The following is a 14,431-nucleotide window of genomic DNA, read 5'->3' on the forward strand; positions in this document are numbered from 1 at the left end:
CCCTCTGCTCCAGCAGCAACATGAGGAACGAGCAGAGGAAATATGACTCAAAGGTCCCCCTGGAGCAGTCCAGTCCATCCACCGCCTCTAGCTGAGAGCAGCAACCGAGAATGTCTATTCCAAAATACCGCTGAAGGTTTAGAGTGGATTAGGCCCTCAGCTTTTGCAAATCTCCCTCCAACAAAGCCGCAGTGACTGCCTGCATCGACGTGCCCTCCCGGCCCGTGGTGGGAGTCATCGGCGTAGCAGCAAGCAGCGTGGCTGAGAGGAAAATATTACAGCCTCTGTCCCCGCAGAGCAGAACAGAGATGAATGCTGTGATTTTGTGGCTGGCCTTTAATGATAGCCTAGGAGTAATCACAGAAGGAATCAGGTTTGATTCGTATTAGTTTTGACAGATAATGTCAATGACTTTTTTTGCAAGCTATGTGCTTCCCCTCCACCCTTTAATTTACTTTTTTTTTTTTTTTTAATGTCACAAATATTGTCACAAATCAGGTGCTTTAACTTTTCACACCAGGTGAACTCGAGGCATCAAAAGCCATCAAGACTCCAGAAGTATGTGTGTCCCCTCCACCCAACCTTATGAGAATAGACCTCCTCATATCTTACTGCCTGATTCCTTGCAAAGTTTGCTCTAATCTGTACTATGGCACCTGAAGTCACTTGCTCTAACAGTGCCCTTTTTATACCAAAAATACCTATCTGCTTCTGGCTGAAAGAAAAATTATAAACTGGCTGAGAATGGATGGGAGTCAGTGGTGATGACTGCATCTGTGCTGCATGGCGAGTCCATGGCTGGGCTGAGTTTTCATCCATGGAAGTGTGTTCAGGAAGGACAACTCTGTGCTGCAGATTTACTGCAACTACCATCAAACTTTCTTCATCCCAAATTAAAATTAAAGGTTTCCAGCACAAGAAAAAACATCCATGAGAAATGAGGCCTTGTTGGTGTCATTTACTTACTGTGAGAGCCCTGGAGAGACTGCTCATTCCCAATGCTACCCAGGTTTATTTGTAAAGTGGATTCACAGCACAGGCATTTCTGATGGCTGCAGCCAGCTGCACAGCGCTCTGCTCAGGTGTTGTACAGGGACATCAAGAGCAGCACAGCTGTTGGGTTCCTCAAAGTGTGACAGATTGCCTATACTAGCTCTGCACCGTGCTAGGTAAGAGTACATGAACGTGACAGTGATGAGAATTTATGTATTTTCTATGCCACTGGCTACAATTCAGTCAAAGTGAAGCTTCATTGACTGATGGGTTATTTTTCCTTAGATTGATACTAAGATCTCAGCTTTGACCTGCTCCTGTGGACACTCTTAATACATCAAATACTTGGTAAGGCTACATCAGTGGTGAGACTAATAGTCCTGAAGGTTTAAGCTGGACTGAGTAAATTTTTCATAAACCCTTTATATAACCTTATTGAAAGAGAGTGTTATCATGAAAGCCTTCTCAGATGCCTGATTATATCAGCACAAGTAAGCCACTGAAATCTAAGCCCAACAGATGTTTAATTTCTGAGCTTTTTCATATTAGGCTTCACTAAAGGAAAAGGGTGGGGAGACACCTTTCTTTTTTGAGTCGAAGTCTCCAGTGACTAGCTCAGTTTACCATTAGCACTGGACTGCCTTTCCTTCCTTATGCTATTTCTTTTTCCCAGTTCTAAACTCAAATAGTTCTATAAAACAGGATTTGTGCTAGCTAGTTATACAGGGCTTTTGCAAGAAACCGTTTTGGCTTCATTTACCTTTAAAAAGGCTGTATAACATAAGAAATAAATGTAATTGTACCATGCTCATGTATCCTAACATTTTCTAGGCTTTTATATGGAAATGGTCTATGTCATACTTTGCCTCACAATGGCACTGCTCCCTCTAGGCTGCAGGCTGGGGCCAAAGCAAAGCTTGTAGAAAATTTACTCTTCAGTCTGCACAGAAAGTTGGGTTTGGTTTTTGTTGTTTTTTTTTCCCCTTAGTAAGAAAAAGAGTATGGGGAAATACAGCGAAGGGTTTGCCGCAGCACAGAATATCACTGCCATCTGCAGGGGAGGGGTGCTCTCCGCTGTCGCACCGGCCCTGCAGCGGTCCCCATGGCTGCTGTGGGAGCCCACCCTGCCGGGACCCCCACGCCAGCAGGGCAGAGCTGCAGCGCCAGAGGGAGGTTAAATGTCCGGGCCATGGAAAAGGCTTCCCGGGTGGGTTCAGCACTCAAGGGAGAGGGAGGCAGGTCCTGGTGACAGCAGCCCCAGTGCACCATCACATGCTGCACCCTCACACATCGCACCCTCGCACATCCCAGCCTCCCACATCCCGATCACACCCTCACACGTTGTGCTGTTGGCCTGTGACCAGGCTGTGTTTGCTGGCAGAGGAGTCTGCTGCCTCCCCTAATCCTCCCCACCCTGTCAGCAAAAGACAGCAAGAAGTGCTGCCAGGAGAAGCAGTTACCCTGCTCAACAAAGAGACAGACAGACAGACACACTTTTCGAAGCATGGGGGGATTTGGCCAGCCTTTCTGGGATGGAGACACAGACAGGCAGACACTGCCACCCTCCCCTCTGGGCTTCCCAGCCATCTCTCCCCAGCTCTGGCAAGGCTATGCCAAGACTAGGAAGTGCTTCATGATTGAGAAAACTGTTTTGTCTGGAAAACTGTTTTTCCAGTCTTCCATGCAGCTTGGTTCACCTTGTGCTGCTTAGTTCCCTCATAAGAAACCAGGGCGTTTTGCTGGGCTGATCTCTGCCACCGTGTTTGATGCACCACACAGCAGATGATGATCACAGATGACACCTTTTCTATTATTCACAGCAGCTCCGTACTAAACCACTGTTTGCTCAGCTGCTGAGATAGGTATGTGACTTCTCAGCCCTTTTCTTCGTTCCCTGACACTGCATACTCCCATTTTAGTCTCCAAGAGCCAATCACCCCATTTCACAGATGGGAAAATCACACTAAGCCTACCTGGCAAGCAGCAGATGGCCAACTGCAACTAGCTGGGGACCAGTTACAGCCTCCAGAGCAAAGATGGAGCCCTTGGAAATCCATGGATACCAGATGGAGCCCTTATACCCTACATAAATTGATACTCTCTGACAATTTCTCTTGTTCATACAACAGGGAGTGGGTTTGGCAACAATTAAGCATTGCTTTAATTATCCTGCCATTCTTTAGAAACACGTTAAGCTAAACATGTATTTTTTATAACTAAAGAGCTACATCTAAACAAGATCCATTTTGTGTTGGTTACAGTCCAGGATTAAGCCATTTTGCTAAAGTTATATCAGACAAACCCAGATCTTGCTGGTCAACCACTTAGTGGTTTTATTTTTCTTACCCATAGTGAGATCTCCAACAGTAGAACTGAAGGAAATAAGAGTGATTGGGTGGATGAAAAGAAAGTTTGATGACGTGGGTGTTTTGGGCTGGTTTATTCGGGTTTTTTTTCCGAAATGATCCCTGATAAGCATCATGACTCAGTAGGAAAAAAATGCAGTGACAGAACATGACTTTTAGAGGCTGACACTCCAAGGCATGGCATCCAGAAGCTTTAGCTGGTTGAAACATTTGAACCTAATCTTAACACAGATGCAGACCCATTTGTGGACTTGGAGCACATCACGTGTTTGATGAGATCTCTTCTATGTCTGTGGGGATTTTTTAGTTTCTGAAATAAGCGGATTTGAAACAAGCCAAGACTTCTTAGAAAAGGTGTTAAAAGTCCTTTGAGACCCACACAGCTCTAGTCTGCAAAGAGCAGCCGCCGATGGTGGCTCACTGGCTCCGTCTCTCAGGAAGAGGTAGGAGTTGAAGAGCAGAAGTGTCTGAAGGTGATGAAGGGGCCAATCCACTTCCACACGAGATTCATCTGTCAGGTGTTTTATAAGCAATCAGAGCTGGAGGCTGACCTTGCAGGAGCTGAAAATTAGACTTAACCATTCAGCCTGGCCGTCACTTTACCTGGAGCATTTTTCAGTAGTGAAGGAATCCAAGAGCAACAGAAATAGAAGAGTGCTGAAACAGTATTTGTAGATACACCAATGAGAGAATGGCTGCAGGTTAAGATATCTCCTTTGAAGAACTATGCACAGTCACGTGCTTGTGACTATTTAGCAGGACAGTCCAGCTGGTTACGCTTTTGGAGACACGGTGCTTTTTTAGCCAATAAACTCCCACACATCACACCGTATCCAGTTTTCCATGTGGGAACCTAAGCCAGAGGACCCCCTGCATTTGCTGTCAATCACAGAGAAATCAAAACATTCAAAAATTTAAACATTTTAAAATTACAAAATTCCTTGGTTTTATCCAGTGTTTTTCACCCACACAGCACAAATTTCTCCAGGAAATATTATAACCTTGTTTGTACAGATGGTGAAACTGAGGCACAAGGAAGGGACTCATCCAAGCTCCAGCAACTGCAATGATAACTGGGGACAAAATCCAGCTATCAGAACTCTGAGCCCAGATCAATATCCATGCTCTTGCTCCCCCAAATTCATGAAGTTTGAGGTGGCTGCCAGCACTTCTTACTGAGGAATGACCCCTGAGGAAGACTGGGTGCTGGCAAATGAGGTCTGGCTCACTGAAAGGTAAGCAGGCCCACACTCAAGTCCTATAGAATCGTCTGGCATGGAAACCACAGATCATGTTGACATTGTTGCTGTTGGCACAGACTATCTGGTGCTCTAGAAGGAGAAACACCACCCTGTTATTCTGCTGTCCTTTGTTTCTGATTTATGGATCCCTCTAAAGCACAAGTGAAAGGTATTCACTTCATTTATGGTATGTGGTAGAAAGCGGGATTTCAAGAATGGCCACAATACCTTCTACATTTGCTGCAAAGGCAGCAAATTCTACGTTTATTTCCTCTTCAATGGGTCCAAAATTTGCATACTAATAAAGAAATCACTGAGTAGTTGTTATGAGTAGAAATTCAAGGTATGTTTTTCACCCTGTAATAACATGGGTTTATTGATCAATGTTCAAACCCTGTTCTTGCTATTTGAGACTCTGAGATTGCACTCTGTGTATATTGACATTATACTTGGTCGATTGAACTGCTTCTCTTGCTGCTGCCCACTCGCTTGGGGGTGACTTATTTCTTCTAAATTCTCTTCTACAGGATAGCTAGCTGAATGGAAGCACGCACTCAGTATGGGAGATGCTTTTGCAAGTCTCTAGTTTGGGTTCCATAACACAAACCAAATTTCGAAGGGAACAGTGAGTACCCCCTCACACTGGCATGCTGGAAAACACATGGTAATAGTCAACATACCTTAGGGAGTAACTCTGTACTGGTGAGCTAATACAAGCAAGACATGTCCTTACACAGCCTTGCTGATTCTGATCTGGTCCATTTTCTTTAGCTTGCTTCAGAATATATCTCTCTTAATAATTCTCCATAACTTGGCATTTTGCACTTTGCCCTCTGCCGTACTGCAGTTGACCAAGGTGCAGAATCTATAGATCTGGATACTTGAGTTAAAACTCGTAGGAGTTACAGGGGCTGATTTATTAGTTTAACTGGATTCTGTCTTTGCACATGTTTAATGCCATCTCTTGGTTGCTGCTTGCCTTTACACTTGTTCTAAGTGAGAGCACAGGAGTTGTTTCAGTCTCAAATTTTATCCATCCTGTTGCCATGAATTCACCCATACGGTTTCCATCTGATTTAATTTTATTTCAGGCTTAATCATGGGAGTATTTTTCTTTTCTCTCAGACTATATTGCAGGCATTAGTTCAGTCCTTAATGAAGAAATATCAGTGTCACCAATGCATCAATAATCCCAGATGGCAGCAACTGCAGGAGCCGTGACAGAAGCGGGGAGTGTCGGCATGGTGAGGCTGCATGAGCCTCTCGCCTTGCTGCAGATCCAGCTTAACACCTATCAGCACTGTAGGCAAATTGAATTTTGTCCCATTTAGGATAAGGGGCTTGGTCCACTGTGTTCCTCCTGTGGGAAGGAGAGGAGGAGGCTGGGGGTGAGATGTACATGACAGGGAGAACAGCAACAGAGCTGGCTGTGCCCCCAGGGCTCTGGCACAGGCACTGGGGCATCGGGTGACCTGCCATGCTTGGCTTTGCCCATGTCCAGGATCAGTTCTACCCAAAATCATCCATATAAGAGAGCCAGTGGCACAGAGCCATCCACGTGCCAGACAAGCTTCTCTCTCTGGCTGTCAAGCTGGGACCCCTCATCTGCGCTGTTCTTAACTGGAGTATTGTTTAAAGCCTGGTTTATTAACCCATCCCATTTTTTTCCTGTTTATCTTTGTGCAATTTTAAATACCCATCTCTAGAGCACTGAGATGTACAGACCCCATCCGAACAGCCAATACCATTTCCTCAGTTGTGATGTTGCACATCAACAGGCACAGAATAAGCCTGCTGATAGCATCAGGCCAGTGTTTTCCCAAACTCTTTTTTTTCCCCTTAGCTGTTAAAAGAGAAAAGGAGGGAAGAGGGAGAGGAGTTCATCCCACGAAGCATATTTCCTGGTTGCTGAGAGACTTCAAATCTCCCTAATGAATAAACACAGCACACTTAATTTTGTTTATGAAAACAGACTTATTGTGATGGCAAAAAGCATGAGTCAGTGCCCTGAGTGTAGGGGAGTGCAGCAGCTGGAGACACTCACCGAAAAGCAACGCCTCGGAAACCAGAACAACTCTCATCTCAACCAGTGCCAAGAGATGCAATTTCTCCTTTAACAAAAACCACCAGGATACTGGGAGTGGGATAAGGCTTCCTCATGGCCTGGCAATTGGCTGTTGAGCAAGTATTGCCATTGCTATGAAAAAGCTGAGAATTTGTGAATGAGCAGCAGGTGCCAGTTGGCACCACATGCCCTGCACCCAGCCCAGCAGCATCCTAAGGATGCTCCTGAGGAAGATGGCCTGAGCCTGGCTTATGGATCTGGGCTCCTCAGTAACAACTTCAGAGCTGCTGCTGGTCCCTCACTGAAATACCGCAGAGAGACACAGGGGAAGGTATGAATTTGAGCCCCTCAAGGCACATGAATTGCTGACTCCAAGAAGCATGTTCTCCAGTCATCTCTGCATCCCTTCTGATATTTGTCGGCATTTATTTTGCTTGGGCCAAATGAGCAAAGTGGGAGGTGAAACTATCACTGTGGCTTCCTGGCCTGGTGAAGGTCCTGAGGCTTCAAATAAGCAAGTGCAACTGGAACACTATTTCCTTCAACTAATTTTACTGTCTGTACTCACCCTTAGACTTACTTCCCATATGCATGCCCCATCTTCTGAAGGGGAGAGTCTAGTGTGCAAAATGCACACTACAATGTGCCTTTAAGGAGCCCTGAGCTGTCAAACATGTTGTCCTGCTCAGTGGTGTCACCCTGCCACCAGCACCCTTACAGAGCGAAGCTGATTAGATCTTCATCTAGTCCTCAGCACATTACTGACACTTCATAAATAACGCCAGCCCTTCCTTCAGATCATGGACCTTTTGTTTTTCTTCCTCAGTTTCACTGATGTAAATCTGCCATGTATGCACGAGGCCATGCCATGGTGATGAATGATCCTGAATAAGGACCCACTTAGCCAATTTTCACTGTACAGAGTTTCATTGTGTGGAGGAGGGTTAACACACAGGGCTCTGTTCAAACAAAATGAGGTAAACAGAAGTTCAATGCTTTTCCTTCCTTCCTTCCAAAAAAAAAAAAAAAAAAAAAAAAAAAAAAAAAAAAGAAAAAAACCATTTTCTGAAGGCCAAGCATGGAGGAAGGAAAGAAATTTCAATTAAAAACCTAAAAGTGCTCATCCTACATTGGTGGCTAGGTCAGATATGCAGAAGAATATACTGGACATAAGCACAAACCAGATCAAGAGGAAGGTTTTTAGGTGCTGCAGGGAAGGCAGCAATAGATGGCACTATGATCACTGCAGAAGGCAGATCAAGCTAGCCAAGCTCCCTAAAAATGTCCCCCAAAGACTGAAACAGGTAGAGATTTAAAATTGTGTCCTACTTTCCCCATGAGGCAGCGCCTGTCACTCAGCAGGAGGTGTCAGCCCCAGGGACACACACAGACACAGCCCCTGCTCTGGGCAGCACCAGCTGGTGCAATTCAACTCCCCTCAGTATCTAATACCCCACAAGGCTGCCAAACTCCATCAGTTGGCTGGCTAAACAAAAACACTGCAAGCATGTATTCAGTCTCCAACTACTATTACACAGTTTAAAACATCCAGTCCACTGGGAATGACCCAGAAAACTGAAGGTAGGTGAGAAATTAGCAAATTTTCCAGTCAGAGACTGCAGTTAATACCTTTGCTGGCTAAAAGAAAACTGGAAAAGAATGATAGATTTTGGCCCTGGGCTGTCTGTTACTACAGGACCTTTCAGCTTTTGCCATACAGCAGAAGAAAGCATGGACTCCTGAAGGCTGTATTTTGCCATACAACCACACAATCATTTAGTATTTTCAGCTATTTAAACTGGTTCTCTAACAAGCCAAACCTACTGCAGCAAGCACCTCACACCTGCTAGCAGAGGAAGACAGAGGAGAGATGAGACTCATGAATCTTCATCACTAAAGCCTACACCTTTAGTTGAAAAATCCCCGGCTATAGAAAATACACAAAAACCAAATAAACAAACAAACAAACAAACAAAACTTCTACAGGCTGAAAGGTCGGATACATGCAATGGGAAAGAGGCCACTATTGGGAGCAGCCCCACACAGATGCCCACATAGTGTGTGGGACAGCGGGAGCTGGGGGGGGCTGCGGGCAGACCCCTCCTTTGGGACGGATGGCAATAGCCCCCAGCCTCCTCCTTTGCCTCATTGCTGATACCCTGTCACGTTACAGTGTTTGAATAGGCTCAGAGGTCTCGGCAATGTATTTTCTGGGACCCTGCAAAGTGCCTTCAGTGACACGCTGGTGTGGTCTCAGAGAGTGTAATACACAAACAAGCTGACCGGGCTAGATTTTTACACTGATTTTGCACTAGCACACATTAAAATACATGTAACAAAGCATTGAGATGTTAAGTTTTAATGGTTCACAGTACTACTGTTCTGTTATATTATTTGCTTTTATCTTTTATGTTTTTATTTTGTCAGTATGATTAATTTGCTCTCTTCCTCAACCAGCCAGTGCCCCCAGCCAGTGTTCCCCACATTAAGAGGAAACTGTAGTTTCAGAGGGTTATAAGTTCAGCACCTTTCAACAGTAACTGTATGTTCAGCTAAAAAAAAATTCAGTTAAAGTGTGTTATGTATCAAATGGAGCCTTGCATAAATAAAGGACAGCAAGCAATACTAGAAGTCCTTCTGTAGACGGTGTTAGTCACGGGTCAGTGCTTTCTGTTACTGTAATTCACAGAAAAATTGCCATTAAAAAGGTGAAAACTCTGTGGTCCAAGACCCTGTCCCCTTTTTGGTACCAGATTTGTCCCCCAAAGGTCAAGATGGTTGAATCACAGATGGATCCTTTTCCAGTTCCTTTGAAATTTCTGATTAAATGGTGACTTTTCATGTATCTTCCACACAAAGCCAATTCTTCATCTGCCACAACAGCAGCAAATGGAAGAGGATGTGACACCAGTCCAAACAAAATGCCAGACGTTTCATGCTAAACCTGTGGAAATTCCTGCTCTAGGTCTCACAAAAATCAAACTTTTCTGATTCCCTGTCTCCAAAGCACAAAGCTGGAGGTACCCATCTCCCCAGCAGCATCCCTGACACCATGGGGGCCTGGGTAGTTGATTTGCCATTTTGCTGTGTGCTGTAATGCACCTAGCACAGAAAGCTCTTGGCCCTTCGTAACAGTCATACACAAGATATTAATACAAAGAAATAATGGTGAATAATAATTTTCCCATAAGATCCATTTGAAATAGTCTATCCAAAAGTACTTATAATTCAGGGGGAAAAAAATCTATTAAAAACTAGTTCTGTGGTACTAAAGTTGGCTCAAACCAGCCCCTTAAAAACAAGCAAAAAAACCCCTAAGCACTGTAGATTACTTGGCTTTTCACCAACCAACTCTTGATTGAAAATCAAATGCAGATGTGAACACAAAAAAGCAGCAATTTCAGCTCTCACAGCAGCCGCTTGTTGTTGGCATGCTCCAGAAAAAATATCATTGCAAACTGGTACTGTCTGGACCACGCTGTAGCCTTCGTGGCAATTATGCGGCCAGAGTGTTCTTGCTGTCCCCATTAAGATAAACAGTGCTTTTTACAACAAAGAGAAAGGAAGGATTAAGGCAAACAAAAAGAAAAAAGGGCTCAGATGGGAAAGCTTAGTTTTCTTACAGCTAAGGGGTATGTGTGCAACTCAGTGCTAGGCGTGAAAGCACAAGCCAAGAAATTCATCCTCTGGTTTGTCCTTGAGAATGCCTGGGTGGGAAGAGTCCTCCTGCACAGGGCAAATGGGGGCTCCATCCCCCCAGATTGTAACCAGAGAACAGCAACAAGCTGGAAAAGGGGAAGACAAGAACACTGAACAGTTTTAAACTCCTTTTTAAAAGAAATGAAGAAGAAAGAGAGATCATGATGATAAAAGATGTTTTGTGCTGTACTGGCAGAGGAGTAGAATTGATGATGTGATGAGTCAGTTCCCTCTCCAGCATTAACAATCCTCAACATGCATCTTCCGAAAGCAGCCTCTGTTCGGTGTCCCTGACTCTAACACCAGCAGTACTTTCCTTGGGACAAGGATCTGTCTTCTCTCAAATTAAACTCTTCTTTCGGGGGAAGAGAAAACTACCACCACACCATTAAAAATTATTTTAGGGCTGGAGGGGCTGCTTGAGTAGCTGGTTGTCTTCAAGACAAGAGAGAACATTTTGTATCAAAATACATCTCATGTGAATGATCCTATTTATTGTACAAATTTCAGCCTATTCTAGCCATACCCAGAAATGCTAAGAGAATTAAACTTGAAAAAATCGAAAATCGTATCCACGTCCACATGGAGAATTTGCAGGATTCTTTTTTTTTTTTTTAAGTTCATGCCACTGGGTACACTCCCCCAAACACTCACTGCCTTGTGCAGGATGCTTGCAGTGTCTATCATACAAATGACACATTGTCTCTTGGCAAAAAGATGAGCAAAATGAGACTTGACTCAGAGACCTGCTCACCAACAGCAACAAAAATTCCCCTCCAAGTTTCCTACAGAAGAAGAGCCAGAAGGTAACTCTCTCTTTCTTGATTAATTCTCTTTGGAGAGTGAGAACTTGGAATATCTCTGCAATATTATGTAGCAGTGTGGTTTTTTTAAAAGAAAATAATTAAGTCTGTAATAATAGATAGCCCCAGAAGCGTTAATTTTATTCATTTTGTCCCATTTATCTATAACAAAATAATCTGAGAAGAGAAAAACCATTGAAGTAGAGAGAGTGGAAATAAGATCCTTGCGTTAGAAAACCGTTCACCAACATGGCCACGGATAAAATATCAGCTCTGCTTCATGACTCATCTCTGAATCTATAACTATTTAAATACCAAAGTACTTTGAATTTTATGTGGTCATGATAAATGGCAACAGGCAATTGAATTCACGTCCTCAATGTGTAACACTTTATTAAGGAAAGTTCTCCACCTAGCCATCTGCTTTGTCTTCCCCTTTTTCTTATTTCTGCATCATCTTGGATTCCTACCTCCTTTTTCTCCTAAGAGAGCATCGAACCCTGAAAAGCACTCACAGTGTTGCAGAATCATCTTGAAAGAAATGTGGAAGTATTTTATGAACTTTTACAGGAGCAGCTTTCAAACTTTCTACACAGTAAGATGCTGCATAATTCTTATTACAAAGAAATTCTTTGAAGCTATCTCCATATTATTCAGCCATTACTGTTATCAGCCCCAGCAAAAGAAGAACAAAGATAGTGCTAATTAATTGCTCTGTCAGTCTGAAAATGAAGATTTTCTCTGCTTTCGATTAGCATCTTCTAGAGTATCTTAACCCAGTACAAGCAGAGCTCCATGTGGGCTGGTGCTGGTACCTGCTGCAGCTACCAAAGCAACTCTGACCCCTCTGCCTGCTTGAATCCTACTTTGTAACTTACCTTCCCACCGACAAGAGGTGAATAATAAATGAATTGTGCTATCCAAAATACTGAGTACAGTGGCCATACCCTTAATTCTGCACTTAGAGCCACCAGGCACCTTGCAAGTAATTTCTTTAGAAACTGTCCAGCTTGAGATCAGCTTATACCCAGATCTCCTGACAAGGAGCAATTTGCTCCCTGGGCCCCAAGTGAGGGGCTGCCAGAGGCTGCTTTGGTCTCAGGGTGCCAGGGTGTCCATGCCTTCTACTGGCTGCTGTCGATGGCACAAGGGCCCAGCTTTCCCCCCATGGTACCTGGGAATGAGAAGGTGAAAGTGGACATGGAGATCCTGAGATGTAACTGCCTGGTGTGGAAGAGGTGCTGAGGTGGGGACAGGCCAGGGACAGTGTGTGGAGGGTGATGGGACAGCACTGCCAAGGTGACCAGACATCCTTCTCTGCGCCTTTCAACTCAATTTTGCCTGCAGACTTCGGGCACTGCAGGCAGAAACTCAGCAAATATGGCCTGCACTGGTCCTTCCACCAACAAGGAAACATGCTGGCTTCACTCTTTTAATAAAAATAACTTTTCTAACATTGCACAATAAGCACAATCCTGCTGCAGAGAACAGTTGCTAAATCAGCTTCAGATCTTTACAAGCCTGCAATCTTCAAAAGAAAAAGAGAGGGACTTCAATTTGCAGTTAGGGATCTATGAACACCCAGTTTCAGTTCTGCTGGGGAGACCTGCAGGACACGATCCCAGGGAGAAAAGCTCTCCGAGTGCAGTGCGGAGGTACTGCTGGATTGGGGGTGGAGGTGGTTCACGCTGGCTGCAGTTCAAAGCAAAATGTGTCAGAATGAAAACAGAAAGAACTGGACTTTTTTATTTTCACCTGTTAACTCTTCAGTGCTGAGCTCCCTCTCCAGTTTGCACTTACACATATCCAATGTTAATGTAAGTTAAAGTCATCATCACTGACACCCCAAAATGTAGGCTATGTCAATATGTCTATGTTCTACGTCAATGTTCATCTGAGGCCAGGAAGTCCCACAGAGATGGTATTCGCCCGCACTAACACACCTTGGTTATTTGATCTCAACAAGATAGGATGGTACTATACATTTTGAAAAGCAAGCAGGTGTAGCAGTAGGCAAACCACTAACAGGCTCATCAGCAGAAACTAATTAAAGCCAGGAATCCTGGCTCTAGTCCTCCCTTTCCCAACTGGAATCTCTGCCTCATCAGGCTCGTTCCCCCATCCGGACACCAGAGTATCACAGCTCTTTCCCAGCCCTGTAAGTAACCATTACTGCATGAAAACGGGCTGCTTCTTTCCATCCTATTTACTTTGGGGGTGGGGGGTGTATTCAGACCACTGCAGGAGAAATATCCCAAAAGCTCCCTTTCCTGCCCCACTGCATGCAGCGAAGGCCTCTCTCTGACCCATCCCTGAAGCCTGAGCTCAGAGTACCAGGGTCTCACAGGTAACCAGCCTCTCAGATAAGCAAGGGTATCTGTCATAGAAGGGACAGTCCAGATTTCTAGTCCTGTGGATTATGAGAAAAATCTCCTCCCTCAAAAGATGACCTAAGAGAACTTGATCTCAGAGCCAGCCTGTGCGTGATGAACACAGGCACGTGGGGACAAGCTCTGTGATACCAAGTTTCTGTGCATTTGGCTAGCTGTTGGCCTGGTGGTAACTTGGGTCTGGTATACATAAAAAGCATTTCAATCCAAGTTTGGGATTCATGCTGGAAAACTGAACCCCTGCATACACAGCCCTGCTTTTGTCTAATCCACCCAGACTGCACTGATGAGAGCCTAGGTCTGCACAAAGACACCCATTTTGCTCAAACTCTTCCCTCAAGACAGAGCTAGAGCTGGACTTGAGCCTGTGCCAGGGTTTGTGTGAAAGCAAGCTGCTCATGGGCAAGTCTGGACTTGGAAATGGACTTGAACATATGGTCCATTAACAGCATAAGCATATCCCAAAAGCTGGGTGATCTGGCTCTTCTGAACTTGATGGCTGCTGACCCTGACACTTAAAGATTGACCATGATTTCAATGGCAATAACTTTAGCAGAGCCTTCCAGCTACACTGGACCTGGATTTTCAGCCTTTCTCCTGTTGCCAGAAAGGACTTTAGTGTATGTGCTAAGCCCAAAGCCTTTCAGTTCTTTTGCTGTGGAGCTCTGTCCTGCGCTGGGACAGCCTGAGCCAGAAACCACTTGCCAGCTCCTCTAGCACGGCTGGGGCCTCCACCCAGAGAAATTTAGGTACTTTTCTGCAACATCTGCCAGTCTTTACCTGTTTTCATTTAGACTCAGAGTATCTAACGATTTCTACCACTCCACTATTTATCTCCTATGTGTCAAAGTGTGCATCCAGATGGAAGCACCTA

Source organism: Athene cunicularia (assembly GCF_003259725.1).
Source record: "Athene cunicularia isolate RWA chromosome 20 unlocalized genomic scaffold, athCun1 chr20_part1, whole genome shotgun sequence".
Taxonomy (NCBI): Eukaryota; Metazoa; Chordata; class Aves; order Strigiformes; family Strigidae; genus Athene; species Athene cunicularia.